A 22,993-nucleotide genomic window follows, 5' to 3' on the forward strand; every position below is an offset into this window, starting at 1 on the left:
AGAGAGACAGACAGCGAGAGAGGGAACACAAGTAGGGGGAGTGGGAGAGGAAGAAGCAGGCTCCTAGCAGAGGAGCCTGATGTGGGGCTCGATCCCAGAGCACTGGGATCACGCCCTGAGCTGAAGGAAGACACTTAACGACTGCACCACCCAGCCACCCCTTTTACAAATTTTCAACATGTCATTCAAGCTTTTAGGACAGAGGACAGTTTGTATCCTTAATACCTTAACTACCTGCCCCCCTTTACTTATAATTTTAAACATGTTTCAAAAAGTAAATCTTGGTAAATAGGTCTAAAGGCATTTGTTGATTTTTTTTCTAATACCACTGGTGAATGGTGCTGTGACCATTTTCAAAAAGCTGGGCCTCCTGTTCAGTTAGCAGATTTGTCCTCAGTGTTTTCCTTAATTATGGTTTCTACATTGACAGAATTTCGTGTTTCTTCTGATACCTTCATTAAACACCAGTTGAGTCATTGTATTTTTAAGGTCTATCAGTTTCTTTTGCATGAATAAACTACATAGTTAATTAAGCCACTTCCTAATTTGAGCTCCTAATATACACTTTGCATAGCAGAGTATTTTTTCCTGTCACATCAGTTTTGACTTTTGCAAGTACCAATGATATTTTCTCTGCAATTTCTTAGTTTACCACAGGTTTTTTTTTTTTTTTTAATCATTTCATTATTCTATTTTTAGTGGTCATTTTTTTCTTTTATTTATTTACTCATGGGTTTTTGTTTTGTTTCATGGTTCTTTTTAAAAATAGTTCCTTCATCATGAATATCTTTGGCAGGCTTTGGTCATTTCTTCATTCTTTTTTTTTGTTTTTTTTTTTTTTTTTTTGTATTTTTTTTTCTTTTTTTCTTTGAATCCAACATTTCCCTCCCTACTTTGTCAATAATTTTTGAAGTTTCTCACTGATACTATTTTTCATCACTATATAATTATTTTTTCATATTATTTTCTTGAGTTCCTTTAGGAAGTGGCAAAATGTACTCCATTTCTATGAGTATTACATGTTTTTCAACTTCAGTAGAATTTATACTTATTAATAGTTTTCCTTTTTTTTAGAAAAGATTTCATTTATTTATTTGAGAGAGAGAGAGTGTAGGGAGAGGGACAGAGGGAGAGGGAGAAACAGACTCCCTGCAGAGCAGGAAGCCTGATGTGGGGCTCAATCTCAGGACCCTGGGGTCATGACCTGAGCTGAAGGCAGACGCTTAACCGACTGAGACACACAGGCATCCCTGATTGAAAAATGTCTAAATGTGATCACAGCACTTTATAAATTTTCTTTCTTTCTTTCTTTCTTTTTTTTTTTTTTTTTTGTAACAACGTGTACGTGTGTCTGTGGTTCAGGTAGATTTACCAGGACTTAGATGGTTCTGAGGAAAGATTCCATTTCTCAGTCTAAGAGAAATAAAAGGAGAGTAAATGATAGTTAGGAAAACAATGTCTTCTGTATACAATGTCATGTGCTTTCCATTCTTTCTGGTTTCCAGGATTTATTTTTTTTAATCTTTAAAATGGAGATATCATTACTTTTTCCTCCAGGCTACAACATGGGGTAATCGGTTGGAATAATACGTAAAACATTTTTCTTCACGGATAGTCTACTATTTGTATTCTGCTGATCTTATTTTATATATATATATATATATATATATATATAATGGAATCTTATTTTATATATATATATATATAATGGAATCAATTTTTATTGAATTATATAAATAATAAGATCAACATAAGACTAATACTAGATAAGCCATGACATGATATAAATATATATATAATATATAACCATTTTCTTACATTGGAAAAACAAAAATGCTGTGGTAGCAACAGTTTTTGAGGTGTGATTTGCTAAGCTTGTGTTCTTAAGTGATTTCTCTAATCATGAAAAGAACACATGGGTGGAAATGCAAATGTCATTTCTTCTTTTAATAGAGTATTCAGGCTTCTATAACATTGGGAAAACTCTCCAATAATTATTGGCTTTCTAATTCCCCTTCAAGGTAGCAATATACTAGGCTATTAGCATATTACAATTTCGTCCTAAGATTGGTTCACATCAGCTCCTAAACCAAAATGCCTTTGATTTTGTCTTGCTTTCAATGTGAACTGGTCTAGGGGTCACAGATTAATTGCCAACAATGTTGCTAAAAAAGTTATGACAATGATTTTAAGCAAAATATCCCACTTAATACAATAGGTCTTTGCTCTTTGTGATACCAGATGTCCATTTGGAATAATGTTTCTCCCCACTCAGTTAGCCAAATATTTTGTATGCTCTATAGATACCTCAATTTTAATATGGCCAAAAAGTATCTCCAAATCTCTCTCTCTCCCCAAACTGTTTCGTTTCCTTATTTTTAATTTTGGTTACTGTATCTGTATCTACTCACTATTTCAAGCTTAATATGCATTACCATTGACTCCTTTTGTTATTCTTTCCCACAGATCTTTTTGTGTCTACTTTCAAATAGTTTTCAAATCTGATCTCTTCTCTCTTTGCATTTTAGTAAATGCTTTATTTTTGGTAACCTTTGTCTTTTACCTGAACTATATTTGATCATCGTGACTTGTCTCCCCATCCTCAATTCTTCTTTAGTCTTCCATCCCTGGATATTTTATTTTATTCTGTACATAGTCCCCCAAGTTACTTTTCCTTTATATTATGACATCACATTTGTACAATAAAGGCATCCAATGCAAGGTCACTAGCTATAAGGGAAGTGCAAATTAAAGCCACAATAACATACCATTACACATTTATTAGAATGGGAAGACATCCTGGCAATACCAAGTGCTGGCAAGGATGTGAAACAGTGGAATCTCCCCTGCATTGCTGGTGGGTAAATTGATACATCCATTCTGAAAAAAAGTTTGGCAATCTTCTATAAAGTCTTCTATAAAGTTAATAATACATTGATCAGTGACACAACACTCTTGGGTATTTATCTCAAAGACTTACATTCATGCAAAAACCTTTACACTAAAATTCAGAGCAGTCCCAAACTGGAACAACACAATTTGCTTTCAGTGGACGAATGGATAAGTGGTACATCATGACAACAGACTACTGCTCAGCAATAAAAAGGAACTATTGAAACACACTGTGACTTGGGTATATCTCAAGGCATTATGCTAAGTGAAAAAAAAAAAAAAAGCCAATCTAAAAAGCTTACTTACTGTATGATTCGATTTATGTAAGTCTCAAAGTGAAAACTGTAGGGATGGAGAACTGATCACTGATTGCTAGGTATTAATGGTTTTGTGAAGGAGAGGTGTGATTATTAAGGGATAACACTAGAAAGTTTCTTTATGATGATGGAACAGTTCTGTACACTGATTGTGGTGACCACCTGTTTTTTTTTTTTTTTTAATGAATACCTATGTGTGATAGAATTTCATAGAACTATGCACTGAGGGAGGAAAAAGTTCCTGTAAAAGCTGGTGAAATCTGAATAAGGTCTGCAGTCTAGTTAATAGTATCATATGAATGTTAATTTTCTGTTTTGGACAATGTGTTTTGGTTACATGGGTACATGGGAATCTCTGTATTATTTCAAAACTTGTTCATCTTTAGCTATTTCAAAATAAACTATTAAAAAAAAAGCGTTAGGGAGGCTTCTGATTCCTCAAGGCAAAAATAGATAAAAGCAAAACTCTTACCAAAGCATGCAATGTAAATGCAAATTATTTTTAACCTCCTTAAACATCATTCCTCTTCATTCTTGTAAGTAGTTTATATTTTAGCTATTCTAAAGTCCTCCGTGAAATGTGTGGAATTCCTTATTCCACCCATACCTGAGTCAAACTCCTCTTCCCTATAGTCTTTCTCAAACCTGAAGTGCTGTTCCTACTCTTTTCTTCTATCACACTCCGTCATACTTCTACCTGAGAACTTATCAGTTCTTTTTTTTCCCCTCTATTTATGCATTGGTCCTCTCTTAGACCAACTCAGGTGGTACTTGGTATTCCAGGGTTAGTCCAAAGGAGACTCAATGTTAGTCCAATGAGTTTATAAACACAATGTGTAACTGATTTCATTATTTGCCCAATATAAATGAATGTTTCCTGGTTTTTGTTTTTGTTTTTTCTTTTTTAAATCAATCTGTTACCCTTAGACTTTGTTAATAGAAATATTTTTATTCACTCCCACCCACGATGAGTTTCTACTTTGCATTGTTGTTTCTGACCTCCCGATTCTGGCCATAGTAGTAGAGCTTCAGTGTTTTTCTATATTTTTTAAAAGCAACCTTCATGGATCTAATAAACACTAATACCATCTGTGCTTTTCTATAGCCCAGGGAAATTCTATCTACAGTTACAGTACATTTTTGAATAGAGTTAGAAATATCTACAGTTCCCTTGGAGTCCATAACATTTTATTTGCCAGATATTACGTCCATGGCATCTAATGCCTGCTGTTATGTGGCATTATAGGCACAATTTAAAAAACATTTGTTTTATATATAAGCTCTTAGGTCAAGATCTCAGGAAGTCATTTTAGATTATGTTGTTTTTATATGATAGAATCATTTTCTAGAGATGACAGTAGTAACAACATGAATGACAATAAGTACTTGGCTGTAGAAAACAAAAGCATAAAAAATAAATTTTGTGTGAAGCAAATCATGTATTAAGTTGGATGCCATAATTAGTAATATTATGTTGATGCTTATTAATTTCAAAGTTTTATTTAGCCTAGTTCCCAAATATTTTCTCATATTCCTCCTATCGTCAGAGAGCCAAGGTCTGTCCTTCCTTCTGCAATAACTTTTTTACTTTACTATGGACAGAACAGAGTAAATACTACAAGAATTTTAATCACAACAAAATGATTCACAGATCTTCTAGTAACATCACAGCCAAATTCTCTACCCTGTATTACAGAGTTCAGTGTGAAGGCTTTGGCTGCCTCTCCAACCCCATTATGCATCCTCCTTGCTTGATACACTTCAGATACACTGATCTTTCTGTTCCTCCAACAGTCCAAGCTTGTATTGGCTTTGTGACTTTATACTAGCTGTTCTCTCTGCTCAGAATATGGCTTTTGTAGTTCTTCACACATGATTTTTTTCTGGTTATTCAGACCTTAGTTCAAATGTCATTTTCCCAGAGAGACCTATTCAACTTAATGTAGCCTTATCGTGGTATGCTAGAGCCCTCTTAGAACAGCTCACTAGAGCTGAGGGTAGACATCTCTTTCCAACTCTGTATTCAGCGATGTCATATTATAGCTTGAAATCAGCGTGCTGGGATTATTTATACAACAGAATGGCAAACACTACAACTAAGTGTGTTTTGTTTTTGTTTTTGTTTTTTTGAGAATTGATTTTGAACATTTACCAACATACCATTGCCTACACCACCTAACTATATATCTCTTTTAATTCTCTTTGTACTCTTTATTATAATTACCTATTAAAAATCTGTATTTATATGTGACTATCTATTTCTGGTAGAATATAAGAGTTGTGAAAAATGATTCACCGCTCTCTTCGCAGTGCCTAGACTAGCACTTTCCACATGATAGGTGTACAGCAAATATTTATTGAATGAAGAAATCATTAGGCTAGATTTTTCTGTTGTTTAGTAATGGTGATTTTACTAATATTTAGCATCAGTTACTTGATTATTTTTCATATAAAATATATATTCCTCCATGAATGATTTGTTCAACTAAAGTTATACATATCATATGGTTACATGCTATATTATCCGTTTCTTTCAATTAAAGTCAAACATCCATTTCAGGATGGCTAGTGAGATCTGCTTCATGCTTGCATATGAACTTAACTTAGAAGAGAGAACTTTTAAATCCTTAAATCATCTAAGAAATCTCTCTAGTTCTTTCAAGTCAAGGTTAATAATTAAATGTTTAATACCTCTTTAAGCTATTAAGCTAGTAATAAAAATGCAATATTTTAACCCAATTTACTCGATTAAAGAACAATCCCAGATGTTATTTAACATGAAGAATTGCAGTGATCTTCATTTCATTAAAATCTGAGCACTAGAAAGAGAATTTTAGACATATTGGGTGAAGAAGTTCATTTAACTCTTTTCAATAAGGGATTATTATCTTCATTTTCCAAAAAGCAGGTTGATAATCATTAGATGCGGTATATACATACTGTGAATATTCGCCCTTTTTTTCTGCAGAGCTGCATAACATAGTTATTAAATAGCCCATTATCAACTAAAATTTAATTGCAGGTCTGTTCTTTCTTTGACTAGATTATTTTTTTTTAAATTTATTAACTTTTTTTGTTGTCAAAATGATCAGTGCCTTGGTCTTAAAATTAATGACTTACACAGACATTCATTTGGAATGTTATAGGTATAATGGAGTTCTGAAAATTTATGTTTAAATTAATAAAAAACATATAAAATAATCTTCTTTATTATAGCTCTCTTAAATTTTACTGAAAGGTTATGTGAGTATGGTAAGTAATGTAGCAAAGGCCAACATTTTCTTCAAGCATACTGCTAAGACCTCCCAGTGTCTTCTGCTCTCATTATAGGCAGAGTTAATGATTTATCTTTATCTAAAAAAATTGAATAAAAAAATCATTTGATCATTTTAGGATTATAGAGAAAAAAATATTGAAAATCAGACCTAGATTGAGCTTCTATCCTCCTAAACAGCTAATTCAGCTTTTATGTTGTTAACTACCTCCAAAGTATGGTATTGTTAAAGTGAACACAGATGATATTATTTCCTCTTATTTACTGTGCACAGAACTGGAGCTGCAATATAGTATTCAAACTGCCCATGGCTTCTAAGACCTGGGTTAGCTGAAAAAGTAAGACCACGACTAAATGGCATTCAATTTTGTTGTTAGTTTTCTGATGAAGTTGTTTACCTTTCCTTTCTAGGTGCACAATTGCTAAAATGTATCTCTTACCTCAGGCACTGGGAGCAGTAAATGTCAGTAGGAAAGCATTGTTCCTTATGGCAAAGTAACCACAGAACAAAGCTGCAAATATTTACTGAGTCTTTGTTTAATATTGTACTCTGATAGAAGTTGTGCAGAATTCAAATACAAGTAGGAGGGTCCTTTATCACAGGGGGGAAAAAACCGGTCTTGTTTAGAGGTTAAAATTTACATGGATAATAAAGAAGGGAGGAAGGAGAAGAGTGATAAAGTAGAAAGTATAAAACAGTAAGGAATATTTAGAGGAACATTACATGAATACACTGCAAATAGGGATTCCTAAAATGGAAGAGAGAAAAATGTGACAGAACCATTTTTTGAATGGAGATTATAACTTTGTTTTAAAGCAAAGCTGAGCCTGGATTCTAACTTGTGTAAAATTAGGAGTAAAGGAGTGAGTACCTTTCATGGAAAGTATTCATGGAATATATCCCTTAATAAACCACTAGCCTCTGTGTGCGGAGGACCAGAAAGGAGAGAACCTGCTGACTGAAAGCCCATTAAATGATGTTTGGGATGTAACAAGGGAGTGATGGGTGTGGGAGACATTATCGAGGAATGAAGCCAGAATCTTCAATTTCAGTGAATAATATGATGGGGTACCCAGAGCAGAACAAGAGGCCAGAATAGTTTTAAGGATTCATTACTAGGAGATTAGGACTGATATTAAAATGACACTAAAATACAAAATGAAGAACTGAGGTGGCTGATGATAAGTTCTTCGCAGATATATTGAATTTAAGTTTGTGAAGGCACACTCCAGTGTAATATTTTTTTTCCATGTCATTTGTTTTCAGATTTTGGAGTCATCTATATTCATTTGTAATTCGATATACTGATTTTTCTATAAAATTGTGGATCGTGGTATAGGACTACACAGTTACAACCTTATATGGATTATTACAACTCTTAGGTTATTTACTATTTTGGAATGAGTAATTTGTCAAGGTTTCCAAAATTTTGATCAAATAACCTTGTTAGTAACAGAATTTGAGCTTGTGAACTCTAATACTGCACTTGTTTATAATGATATATAGGGATACTATTTTCCAATAAAATATGCAATTTAAAAAATATTTGCTAAAAATTTGACTTGATAAATAGATATAAACAGAATTTTTAATATGGAATTTCCACCCCTGTGGATTATTTGGAGACACTGAGTTTTATCTGGCATTATTTAAATAGGTCCTGTTTATTCATTTGATTGTTGCAGAAGGCCAGGAAATATAATACAGAGCACACCCTCAAAGAAATGTTTACCTCTGCAAAAACACTGATTATTTCTTGTGTTAATGAGCTATTACCCAGTTTCTTTTTTTTTTTTTTTTTTTTTTTTGAGTGAGGTTAGATATCCATTATAAGTCATTGCAGGCTAACATTTTTATATATTGATAGTGTAGTAGATGTTCGCCATTGTTATTTCTTTGAATAACTATCATTCTGTCCTCTAACTATTCCGTTCCCATTCCGTGTGATTCTGATGAGGCTGTCAATCATAGTGATGTGGGAAACAAAGGCAGAAAAAAAATTATTAAATTTCCTTACTACTTACAGCCCACTGACAAGTCCTTGAAACAGGCAGAGTGACATTCCTCTAGGAACTCAGCTGCCTGGATGTTAATACTTTGCTAAGGGCGAAAGGCTAAGATTGTCCGACCCCCAGGATCCTGTAAGTCTACTTTAACATATAAAAAGTCTTTTGGAATCTTCCTTTATCTCTATCCCACAAGATATACATTGACAGTCATTCTCCCAAGCATATGTCCTACCGGTATGTATCTCAAGGGTCTCATGACTCAGGTTTTATGAAACAGTAATAAGTGACCTTTACCAACAATAGCTAGACCCCTGAAGGTCCTGGAAACCTTGCTTCCAAATTCCTTAGAGACTTACGCTATCCCTAACCCCCTCCCAACATGAAAGTATGTAACAGGCCACTCTTCATGACCCCAGTGCAGCTCTTTCTGCCTGCAGATCCTGTCCCTGTGCTTTAATAAAACCACCTTTTGCACCGAAGACGTTTCAAGAGTTCTTTCTTGGCCGTAGGCTTCAAACCCTGACATCTTTCCTATATCAGTAAGACCCTGCCCTTCCAGCTTAGTATGATTTTTGGCACAAACTGTACGTTCAATAAATGATAGAAATTATTACTATTGTTGTGGTTACAATTACTTACTAGGATATATTGAGAGTCCCATATTTGGTCTTTGGAATAATAAACCGGGTGGTCAACAAACTGTTTCTATAAAGGGGCACATAATCTGTATTTTAGTTTTGATTATGGTATCTTCTCTGTCACAGCCACTTAACTCTGCAGTTGTAGCACACAAGCAACCATAGATAATACATAAATGAATGAGTGTGGTTGTGTTCAAATAAAACTTCATTTCTGAAAACAGGAGGTGGATTGGATTTGATAGGCCATACTGCCAATCCGTAGAATAAAGTATATCAATTTTACTGAATGTCAATATGTACAAGTACATAGTGTGTGAATACATAAATATGCATACATACATACTTGAAACTCTTAGTAACTTTGCATATAAATAGTGTTTGTTTTCTGTTATTATCAATCCCACCCTCATACGCTAAGGAATAGAAGAATAAGTAAATATTTGGTTTTGTCCAGTGTCTCCTCCGCTTTCATTGCTTGGTTCATTATGATTCACTGATTGTGTTTTGTGCTTCATATTATAGATATATGTGCAAACGTATTATCTGGTACATATTTTAAAGATTTTATTTATTTATTTGAGAGAGTGAGAAAGTTTGTGGGTGCACGAGCTGGGGGATGGGGCAGAGGGAGAGAGAAAGAGAGAATCTCAAGCAGACTCCATGCTGAGTGGGGAGCCTGACATGGGGCTTGATCTCATGACCCTGAGATCATGACCTGAGCTGAAATCAGGAGTCGGTCACTTACCAGCTGAGCCATCCAGGTGCCCCTGGTATATATTTTAGAATTTACTTAACTACAGTGGTACCATAAGTTCTATAACATTTCTTTCTTTTTCTTTAAGTTTTTATTTAAATTGCAGTTAATTAACATACAGTGTAATATTGGTTTAAAATTCCTTTACTTAAGAATAAAACCCCTCTTTGAGGTAGGGAATCTATTACCGGTGTTTTTCCTAGGGGTCTGTAACGGTACTCATCACTCATTTCTCTCTTTTCAACCTTATCCCTCAAACAGTCAAAACAACTTGGATTGTCTTGTGGTCTCTTAGGGTCTTTCTGATAAAAGATTTATTCCCCACCACTTTTTATTTACAGAACGTAATGTTTTATTTTAATTTCTATTTTAATAAAAAGTTAAAAAGATTGTACCATGTTTTTACTGTTAAAAATATATTCCCTCTATGTACATTTTTCTCCATTTATCCTTCCTTGTTTCAAGAGTATTCAAAGCATTTATTTCATTATGGATACAGACCTATGTTATAGCAAAATTCTTTCCCAGCCCTTGAAATAAATGCTTAGCAAGGTATTCTTCAGTTGTACTAGGAAGAGTAGCTATCTGCTTTCTGTCATCATAGACGAATCTCAGGTCTTATTCCAACTGCATTTATTAGTATTGAGTCATGGAAGCAGCTCAGAATCCTTTGTCTACAATTCTTTCTCCAAATATTGGTGTTTAATTGTCTTTTTTTTTTAAAGTGATGTATTTTGTAGCTAAGGGTAAACTCATTGATTCTCATCTCAGAAAACAATTATAGAGTTGGTTTGTTTCCTTGGTAAATTGTTTCTTGTATGTATAGTAATCAAGAACAAGGACACAAACGAAAATGTAATTGTTACTACTGTGTGGTGTATTATGCAATTTTCTCTTCTTCTTTTTATTTTATTAATTGTTAGATCAAACATTATGTCAAATGGGGGAAATGTCATTAATGGGGGTACAGATTAAGTTGTGGGAAACTAATGATGGCAGCAACTTCTTTCTCACTCTTTCTGTGGAAAGATGTAATTTATTTCCTCTCTCCTTGAATTTGAGTTGGCCTTGTGGCTTTGTAACCAGTATGATATAGTAGAAGTGACACTGTGCCAGTTCTGAAAGGACTATCAGGTCCCATTTCATCTTGCTTGGAATGCTTGCTCTAGGGTGAGTCAGCTGCCGTGTAAGAAGTGAATACCCTAAAGTCACTAGGCTATGAGGAAGCCCAATCTAGTCACATCCTTATAGCACTTAAACATTATGCATTTTAGATTGAGTAGGTTATTCATTGAGATGCTACCTTTAAAAAAGAACAAATTAACATTTCTTTTCATTAATTTTTACAACAAACATTTATTGAGTGCAATTAAGGATATAGAGATCAAAGATAGTATATTTGCCTAGAAGAAATCCCTATTATGATTACAATCTGGGAGACAGAAGTGAGCACAAAAAAGTAATAAGATATTATAATTTAACAGAAAATATAATATAACAGAAAAATATATAGTGTACAAGTTGAAACACTAAGCAAAAAATGTGAATTCTATCCAGAGGTATGGTATCTAGCTTACTCTTTGCATAGTTTCATTATTATTATTATTATTATTATTATTATTATTATTATCTTATGTGTATTATTATTAATAGTAAAAGCAACTCCCATATAATGAGTACAATTCCAATGCCAGATATTATGCAAGTGATACACTACACTGCTTCTACCTGAGAAAGGAACAAGAAATTTTGAATGATATACTTCTAAAAATTTTCATCCCAAACTAATTATCTCAAAGTAGTATGACAACTAAATAGTTCAATTTCTCAAGGAAAAGAAATGACTAGATTATAAAATGGGATATCTCTTCAAAAAGCAAACTTACTAATGACGGTTTCCTAGAGTGTTATATAGAAGATAGAAATATTTAAGTTTCATCCTTGACCTCCAGATGCTAACAGCAGAAAGGACAACATTGTCTTCCAACAGAAATCCCTATTATTATTCTTATTGATAAAAATTTGTAGTGAATGAACTTGTCTCATTAAGGCAGTTCTTCTAATATCATATAGCAAATGCTAACAATGTCTCTGAATAAAGTCTCTTTTCTGAATAGCCTTACTAAAGGGGGTAATTTGTAAAATCAGTTTAATTGTGTGAAGATGAGAGTACTGGAAATGTAACTCTTAAAATATTTAAAAATAATTTGAATTTTTTGTTTTTGAAATTTTACTTTAAATTTGCTTTCTTTACTTTCTCATAGATAATACAAATATAAACCTTAGCCTAGCACTTTGGGAAATTATTTTAAAGTTGAAATAAACAGTCTAAATTCAGTGTGTCTTGCTTAAATTAATTTGTTTCTTTCATAGAGTTGAGTTCCAGATCCACCACTTTTGAGAAATGTGATCTCATGCCAGTCATTTGCCTTTCTCACATGCACCTCATGCAGATCAAAGGATGTAATGTGTGCTTTTGGTTTTCATAACCATTTTAGCAAAGACACTCATTCTTTAAATCACTGTTTACTCAGAAGCCAGATATGTAAAGCATATAACCTTAAGGATACTTGAAGGAGCTCTAATCAGTACAGTTTTATATTTTAATGTATAATAAGTAGCTTTGCAACAATATAAAAATTATTATTTTTTTGGTACATACCAAAGAAGAGACTTTGAGTTTGGCTGTACTTGCTTTTCATCTTTTCTTCCCACAATACTGGCTAACTTCAATTCCTACATATGGAAGGGATTTCAAAATTCTCTCTTGTATAGATGTCTAATTAAAAAATTTAAATTTAAAAACCACCCCTTTGAAAGGAGAAGCATGTGAATGTAGGATAAAATGAACAGATGAACATGAATGTGTTAGATAGCTATCAGTCGTAGATGTTACACAAAGGAAGAGTCTCATTGCCAAGTAATTTTGAGAGATACTCGGTGATTGGGAAGTCAGATGGGTTTCTTTATTGCAGGACTTCTCAGAGCCTTGGATATTGATGTACATTGTGCTTCTTTAAAGAGTTGTATTCTCCAAAGTTAGGCAGTAAAGCACCGAACTTTGGGAAAGATGGAAATGTGTTCTATTCATCATTTTATCCTCAGTGACTCCTATAATATCTGACACTTAATTGATACTCACTACATAAGAACTGATTAATTTGAAATAGTATCTGAGTTTTAGTCCCTTTGACACAACTAAGTAGCTTTTTCACTTAAGTGCATAACCTCTTTTCTCTGGTACTATTTCTGTTATATAAGAGACTTTAAAAAAAGACAAAATCAAAGCAAGCATGAAACAAACAAATAAAAGCCTGAGGCTGTAGGCATTTGAACTTCTGAAAATTTTGATCTGAACTTTACTTGTATTCTAAGAACTAGAGAAGAGTTGCAGGCTCAAGTGGGCAAGTTGTGTCCCATATAGGAAGAAAAATATGTTTAACTCTCAGTGTCTCACCCCATCTGTTTTATTTCTTACTGCTTTCTATGTAAGCTATGCTTAAAATACACTTGTCCACTTTTAATGGACTTCATTCTGGAAAGAATATTATGTTAATTTCATTTTTAAGCTTATTCTGAGTAAATTGCATTTTTCCCCTCTAGTTCATTACAATTAAAAGTAAATGTAGGAAAGCATTCTGTTTACTGTTATTGACATGTACGTACCAGATGCTATTCTAAATATGGTACATTTATCATAATATCTAGTTTTATTTTATTCTCCCAATATTGCATGAGATAGATATTACTGTATTTATTTGCTCAATGAGAATAAAATTTGAGGATCAGAAACATTAAGGAAAATTTCTAAAGATGCATAGCTAGAGATTTACGGAGTTGAGATGTAGACTCAGTTTTATACTGACTCAAAAATCACATACCCTTAAATAATAAATAATTAGAAATTTGAAATACAGAAATCAAAATTCCTCTCCCCTTCTGCCTTCGTCAGGACTTCATTACTCTGAAACATCACTGGAAAGAAGAAAATGCCTTCTATATTAAAACCCCTCACTTCACCATGAATTTGTACACTGTTCCAGTTTTACCTCCAAAGTGATAGATGAGTTCCAACAGACAGAAGATGAGGGATTGGAATATTAATATCTGAGGTCTCAAACGATTTTCTCCCTCCTATGACAGTATTGAATGAGCTTAAACTAATGTTAGCATCAAGATCTTCAAAACATCATTCATTGTGGGGAAAAGGAAATCAATACTAACATTAGGATCTTCCCTCTTACTTAAAGCTTTAGTTCACTTCTGTGTACAACTTACATAGCCCAAACAGCTAATAAATTTCATTTAATAATATTGCCTATGAATTTTACATATTCATCTCTTATTGTTCCATCAGTCACTGCATTCATGGCCTCCATTCATTCACCAAATTTTTATTGAGGACCTATCATGTGCTGGTACTTTTGTAGACTCTGGGATGCATCAGTGAAGAGAAAGGACAAAAATCCATGACCTAATGGAACTCAAGTTTTGATGGAGTACAGACATACCATAAATAAAATGAATCTGTTAATTTTATAGCACATGAAAATATTGTAGGTTCTATGGGAGAAAATAACTCAGAGAAGGCAGATAAGGAGATTTTAGAATAGGGGTGAATTTTACATTGAGTATTCAGATAAGAACTTGCTGGAAAGGTTACACTTGAACAAATACATGAAAGAGGTGAAGAAACAAGCCAGTTGGATACCTGAAGGAAGAACATTCCAGGTGGGAGGAGCAGCAAGGTGGCAAGTAGGTTAAAAGCATATCAGTGAGAAATAGAGTACGAGAGAGATGGAAAAGCCATCATAAATGCAGTGTGAAAGACATCACAGACACAGTGTGTTAGAGGTGGCTCTCCATCTCACCTTGAATTTGGCTGAGTTTCTGTCTTGTTTGATCAATGGAATCTGGTGGAAATGATGATGTGTCACTTATGAAACTAGGTCACAAAAGTCATGCAACCTCCACCATTCTCTTGGGAACCTCATGGTAGAGAAAGCCAAATGCCTTGTAACAAATCTGACTACCCTGGGGCTGCTGTATTGGAGAAACCACATGGAAAGGTCTGATATATAAGACAGAGAGATGCCTGATGAGCCCCAGCTCTTCTAGTCTCCAGGTATTCTTGTTATCCCAGCTCAGGCATCAGATCAGTGAGTGAGGAAGGCTTCAAGATGACGTCAGCCCCAGCCTCCATCTGGCTTCAGTCATGTGGGAAATCCCAACCCAAAACAACCTGTTACCAGGACTTTGAGAGGCAGTAATAAATGATTCTTATTTTTTTTTAAGTCTCATTGTTTTGGAATTGTTTGTTACATAATGACTGAAATGAGTAGCCTTTTGAGTATTTTGAGCAAAGGATGATAAAACATTATTTGTGTTTTAACAGGATTTCTCTGGCTTTGTGAGGGGCAATAGGGAATCAAGGGGATTACTTTACTTATCCAGGCAAAGGATGGTAGTGGCTTGGATCAGAATGGCAGCAGCAAGGTTTTTGAGAAGGAATGTAATTTGAAAGTACAGGCAAAAGCTTTACCTCATAGATTGGATGTAGGGTATAGGATAAATGGATGAATAAAAGTGTCTTCAAGATTTTTTGAGCATCTGACATAACATAGCTCTCATTTACTGAGTTGTGGGAAGAACGTGGGATTGGCTAGTTTAAAGGTGAAAAATCAGGACCCTGAGTTTTGGACTTGTTAAATTTTACATGTCTGTTCAACATCAAAGTGGAGAAAACAAGGAAATAGATAAAGTATGAGCCTCGCATACCTAGGAGAGATCCTATCTGGAGATATAAATGTGGGAGTTGCCAGTGTATAAAAAACATGGAGCCAGGAAACTTGATGAAAGCACAGAGGTAGAAAAAGAAGACCAAGAACTCAGGCACTTCATTTTTAAAAAGGCAGCAAGATGAGTTGGGGCCAGCAAGGATGTTCAAGAGGAAAGAAAGGGCCAAAAAGGTCCAAGAAAAATTAAGAGAGATTGGCGTTCAAGGAAGCCAAGTACAAATAGTAGTGGTGCATGAACCAGGACTAGCAGTCATTATGACACTTAATACCCAGAAAACAATGAGAAGATTTAAAATTTATTTTTCTTCATTCAAGAATGGTGACAACCAATACTGGCATCTTGAGTCCATTCTATGTGCAGGTGCCAGTCAAGGTTTAGCAGATATTCTCAATTATAAGTGTAATTTCAGAAATTGGTGGGGGCTTGGCAGGAACTTGGAACATTTTGCTAGGGATGATATTAAATTATAATAAATAAGAGGAAGGTTAGGAAAGGATGTTTTGCATTCTCCTTTATTGGTTGAGTGTTGGGGGGCATCCACTACCATAATATCTATTCTGTTCTAGGTGGGGACTTTTCTGTAGGGCACTGAGGTTGTATCAGTCTTTACTGTTTGTATTGACAGTTCAGATGATCATTAGGGATGCCATATTTGTCTCACATGCTACGTGTGGTCATACATTTAAATATATAAGCTGCAGAAATAAATTAGTCCAGCCATCCTATAAAGTGGGCTTTACTTTATAAGAGGAACAATTAAACTTCACTTTGCATATTTTTCTATGCTGTATTGCCTCATGTGTTTATTTTAATCAACATGGGTTGTCACAGTCCTGTTATTTTACCCTTTCAGGATGTTGGTGTTAAATATAATGTAAAATCTGAAAAAATAACGCACAGTAATACACACATACAACTGGTTTTGAAAGATGCTCCCCAAGGATTGTATTTGCTATTAAATGTTCTCTTTTCAAATGAACAGCTAATTAATGTCCCTCATGGTTAGAATGTAAAACTTGCTTCATTAAGAAGAGACTTTGGGAATTAAAACCATCCTTTTCTCTTCCAATGTATAAAAGATAAATTCAAAATTTACATTCCATGTTTTGCTCATTATTAAGGATTGATAATGTACACAACACATGTGAAAGCCAATTATCTAAGAGCAGTTTTAGGTTCACAGCAAATTGACATGAAGGTATAGACATCTATTATATAGTCCCTGACACCATGCATGCACTATCTCCTCCATTATCAACATCTCCTACCAGGTGGTACATTTGTTATGATTAATGAAACTTCACTGACACATCATAATCACCTATAGTCCATGGCTATCCTTACGGCTCACTCTTGGTATTCTGTATTTGGACAAATGTATAATGACATGTATCCTTCATTATAGTATTATACAGAGTATTTTCATTGACCTAAAAATCCTCTGTGCTCTGCCTATTCATGCCCTTCATTTCTGAAGGATAATTTTTCAAGGTTAAGAATCCTTGCTTAGTGGGGTTTTAAATATTCCACTTAACTCTCTTCTGAGGAGAGGTTACATATAGTTCTTAGTTTTGTTCCTGTATAGGTAAGGTGTTCCCCCCACTCCCCAACCCTTGCCCTCTGGCTTCCTTCTTTCCTTTGCTTTATTTTCTGCATTTTGAATAGGTGTAGATGTTTATCATTTATCCTGCTTGGTGCTCCTGAGCTTCCTGGATCTGGGGTTTGGTATGTGACATTAATTTGGGGAGATTTTTATATATTATTACATCAAATACTTCTTCTATTGCTTCCTTTCTTCTTCTGGTATTCCTGTTGTATATGTGTTAAACTTTTTGCAGTATTCTGCTCTTCTTCTGTTCTTTTTTAAAAATCTATTTTTTTTTCTGTCTCTTTTTTTTTTTTTTCTTCCAGTTTTGGCACTTTCTACAAAGGTATCCTTATGCTCAGAGATTCTTTCCTCAACCATGTCCAATCTTCTAATGAGCCCATCAAAGGCATTTTCATTTCTGTTTTGGTGTTTCTGAGCTCTGGCATTTCTCTTTGGTTCTTCATTAGGATTTCCACCTCTCCAATTATATTGTCCATTTGTTCTTGCATACTGTCTACTTTATCATTTAAATCCATTAGCATATTATTCACAACTGTGTTAAATTCTCAGTCTAACCATTCTAACATCCCTGACATATCTGAATCTGTTTCTAATGCTTGTTCTGTCTCTTCATTTTCTGCCTTTTGGTGTGTCTTGTAATTTTGTCTTCAAAGACAGTCATAATGTACCAGGTAAAAAGAACTGCTGTAGGTAAGCCTTAGTAATGTGGTGGTGAAGTGTGAGGGAGGGAAGCATTGTATATTCCTGTAATTCAGTCTCTCAGTCTTTAAGTGAGCCTGTGTTCCTGGACTATGATCTTAACATGTACTACTCAGTTATTGTCTTTTCCCATCCCCTACATGGGCCAGAAGGGCTAAGAGTGGCCTGGAGTTGGGTATTTCCTTTCTTCGATTTGGAAGGTTATAGGAGGTTGGAATTGAGCATTTCCCTTCCTCCATGTGCCAGGATAGAGTAATTGAAATTGGGTATTTTTCTTTCCCCAGATTGATTAGCCTCTGAAAACAAACAAACAAACAAACAAACAAACAAACAAACAATATTTTAGATTCTGGTAGAATAGTTTCTCTTAAGGACAGATAATGTTACAAAGAAAAGAATGCTCTGGCATACTTCACAATAGTTCCTTCTCCTCTTACTCTGTACTAGGGGATTTTTCTCTCATAATAACTGTGAGACTCTAGTCCAGGACTTATAGGTAAAATTCACAAAAGTAGGTGGGCCGCCCATTGGAGTAGTTAACTCTGAGAGTTAAACATCCTGAGCCTCCAACAATTCATCGATTATAGTTTAGGCTTTCCTACTCTGGCACTGGGTCCTATGGAGGTTTCTGCTTATGGGTTTCTTCTTCTGTAAGCTGTGATTCTCTCTGTTTGTCTGGTGTCTCTCCACTTTTGGGAGCAGTAGTTTTCCCTGTGACCTCATTTCTCTTATGGATCTAAGAAGAGTTACTGATTTTTCACTTTATTTTGATTTTTTTAATAGGATGGAATGATGACTTCCAGTCTAAAAGATTGCAAACTGAAAGTCTTCTAGTTATTATTTTAATAAACATTCACATTATAACCAGAAAATTCAAACAAATTTTCATAAGATTATAGATCATTTGTATATCTTATATAAAATGCATGTTTATATATTTTGCCCATAATTCGAAAATGTTTTATTTTTTTAATTAATTTCTAGGTATTCTTTTTTTTTTAAGTTTATTTATTTTTGAGAGAGAGGGAGAGAGAGAGAGAGAGTGAACAAGTGTGCAAGCAGGCAGAGGGGGAGAGGAAGAGAATTTCCACTGAGTGTGAAGCCTAACGCAGGGTTCGATCCCACAACACTGAGATCATGACCTGAGCTGAAACCAAGAGTCAGACACTTAAACAACTTAGCCATCCAGGCACCCCAATTTTTAGGTATTCTTACATAAAGGAAATCTGCTTTGTTTTTTACATATGTTTTAAGTATTTTCCTCCAAACTCCTGTCTTTCAGCCTCAAACACCACTGTGTTTTAACAGATTATAATCTCTTTCTACCTACAGTAAACATAGTAGTACACTACACATAGTAATATGTAGTAAATATAGTAGTAAAATATCTTTTTTTAGATTAGAATATTAAGAAGACCTTTTTTGACTAATTCTACATTTTCTAGAAATTATAAATGCACACATACACATACGTGTGTATATGTGGTTTGTATATATATGCATACTGTATGTGTGTGTATGTGTGTTCCATATTTGGCACTGATTTATGTGAATAGTGGCGTGAAATAGAGACTTCTTATTTCAAGAGCAGAGTTAACGATTTCAACACTACTGAACACTTACTGAACAATATATGTTTTCCCCTACTCACTTGAAATGTCTTCTTTCATAAACAGTTCTCTGTTTGAGGAATTTCTTAAGCACGTGATTCTCAGTCACACTTTGTGCTATCTCATTCATACCTAATGCCCATCTTTCCTATTCATACTTTGCGTATACCCCTACTCATTTCTAAAATTCCTTAAATCCTCAGTTCAAATTTTAAGAGTTGTGCTTTCCTTCTACTTGTTAATGATGTCTCATGCTGAATAACACTTGATTTTTATACATTTAACTCTCCTGTTATTTGTTCCTGAAGGGCAGGATCTGTATCTTCATTCCACTAACATGTGTATTCAGTAAACTCTGTGAACCAAACCAAGCCCCACACTCAAGGAACTTACAGTCTGGTTTTAATTTTGTCTGCCCAGATCCCGATGAAGTGTGTGGCACACAAAATGCACTTCTTGAATGTCTGTTGCTGGTTTATAGCTCTATCACTTTGTGCAGGCCAGGTCATATGTTTAAGTGCAGGAGTCCCACTTTTATAGGTATGTAAAAACACTGATTAGAATAATTACTAAATAGTTACTAAAATAGTTATAGTTACTAAATACTTAGTAGTTACTAAAAAATTATGCTGCATTAAGTTTTGTTGACAGAAATAGTTATGCTTAGTATGGAACATAGAAAATCTAAGTGGGAGTGAGGGTAGAAATGATAGTGTCAAATATGTGAGATACCTATGGAAATAGATTTATATATTTTTTATGTGGCACCATGGGCCATGAAAGAAAAATTTAAGGATATAAAATTCAAGTCAAGTAAAGGTATTTTTTTTTTTTCTAACTCCCAGGTATTATCAGAATGAATGGATAATCTTGGGAACTATTTGACATTTACTTTTTGAGCTACTCAAACAGTCTGGTAAAACTCAGTGAAGACACTTTCAAATGAATTGAAGCCTTGAATGACAGTATCATCTGGAGCAGTCATTCTTATTTTCATGTTAAAGAGTAAATTTTTCACTATTAGGATTATTAGGCAGAGATGGAAGGACTCAAAATTGCATTAACTATATTATTTATTGATAAACAAATAGTGGCATCACCAGGAATGACACAGTGTTTGGAAAGTATCCACAGATACCACTGGCCTCATTTTTTGACTCTTTATCTTTGGGATACTATTTGAGTAGAAATGTTTATTTCCCTGGATGCACTTTCTCAAACATTCAGGTTGGATAAATATAACCTTTTCAGAACCATCTTGAAATTTTACTAACTACTTACAACAAGAGTTATTTCAATATCTATTTGACAGTGTTCTCAACACTCTGTGTAATGGCATTGCTGGTAACAATGTATCTTTGTTTGGGAGAACAAGACAATATCCACATTACTCAAAAATTTGTAACTGCAGGTGCATTACTTCCCAGGTAGTAATATCACTTTGGTTGTAACATCTTACCTTTGACCTCAACATATTTTTAATTGTATAATAAATTAACATATAGTAAAGGAGATATAGCTTCAAAATGGCAGCTTTATATTTGCTGTTTAAACTCTTAAAAGTTTTATTATTGAAAAATTTAAAAATCCCTAACAATTCCAAAGTAGAATGATATTAGACATATTTAGAACTATTTTAGATTAATATTTAGAACAAGATTAGCCAAATATAATGCTATCTCTGTTGGTAGGATGTCTGGTATGCTTCTAGGTAGACTTGATCCATATATTCTGGAAAATTCACATGAGTTTATACTGAATGTTGCTTTTTTCTGAAAGGATTAAGGTGAAGATAAGGAACAGGTGTATGTGTTGCTCAAAATGCATAAAAACTAATAGTGATCATTTTTTATATCTCATTATGTCATTAACATCTTGGGATTTCCTCTTTCCTACAAATAATCTATTTCAATGTGTACTTGCTTTATTGTAATATATGTTTTAAAATACATATGCATAACCTAAATATTTATAAGTTCAAATAGATATTTTAGTGCTGTAACCCTCAAGGAAACTGGGGTTGCCCTGGAGTGTGGCAAAATCAGAGTTAGCAATTATTGTTTTCAAGTTTCTGTGTTTTAGTCATACTGTCTGGCAGATGGCAAGCATACTGTTTTTCTGTTGGAAATGGAAAAATGCTCATGACGTTGTCTTAGGCAAGGCTTCCAGCCTGGAAGGGCAGCATAAATCTGAGCTGCTAATTTTGCCAGTTCAGTCTTCATCCTCTTTGTGGAGAAAATCAAAGGGATATCAATTGATGCCAGTGCCAGTTATGGAAATGTTATGGTTGATACCTTTGAAAGTCTTATATTAATTTGACACTTAATTAGTTGGAAAATTTTCCCCTTGGTTCCAGCTTCCACCTTCCCAGTTTAAATCTAGAAAACAACCACAGTAACATCTTTGCCAGCTCCTTCGCATTTGGAGAACTGAAGAGTGTAACTTAGCTTGGGGGAAGGTGATAGCATTGGACTGATTCATCTTCTGAGCCTTTTGTTGAGGGTAGTCACTAGTAATTGGACTACTTCTATGTGCAAAATCCGTGGGTGAGCTTCCCCCTCCGATGGAAAAAACCTGGAGTTTGCTGGCTAGCTAGCAAATGCAAAATTAGGCAATTTTGCTGGGAGCTAAATATATACAGTTAAGTGTGTGTGACTATTACACAGCTACAGAAAGATCCACATGCCAGTTTATTTGCTTATGGTGTTTTGGAAAATGGAATCCTTTAGAAAGAGAGAAAGAGAAAGCATAGATTTTCAACTCCATTGATTTTAATTAAGCCCACCATAGCCTGGCAAACACTGAAAAATTCATGAATCTGGTGAGACAAAGAGATTATACAATAGGTACAGGGACCAATGGCTAGTCCTTAATTACTTGAAATTGACAAGACAATGACCTGTCAAGTTAATGGAAATTATTTTTCATAAAGTCTGGATGGTATGGCAGCATGATATTAAGGTTTAGAGGAAAAGGAAGCCTGGACTGAAAAAAAAAGTTCCTTGTCATTATTAATGAGTTTGTATGAAAAGATAGAGACATAGAAAATGCTGATGATGTATTAAATGGAAAAAAGGAAAGAGAAAATATTATAGTCGGTGTGTTTCCATCTTAGTGATTTTTTTTTTTTATTTAAGTATAGTTGACACATATCATTATATTAGTTTCAGGTGTACATAAAGAGATTCAACAACTTTATATATTCTGTTTTGCTCACCACAAGTGTAGCTACCCTGTCACCATACAATGTTATTACAGTAGCAGTGACTAAATATGCCCTGTGCTGTACCTTTCATCCCCATGCCTTATTCCATAACTGGAACTTTGTACTTCCCACTCCCCTTCACCCATTTGCAATTCTCCAACCCCCCTCTTCTCTGGCAACCAT

This window comes from Ursus arctos, unplaced genomic scaffold (genome assembly GCF_023065955.2).
Source record: "Ursus arctos isolate Adak ecotype North America unplaced genomic scaffold, UrsArc2.0 scaffold_14, whole genome shotgun sequence".
NCBI lineage: Eukaryota > Metazoa > Chordata > Mammalia > Carnivora > Ursidae > Ursus > Ursus arctos.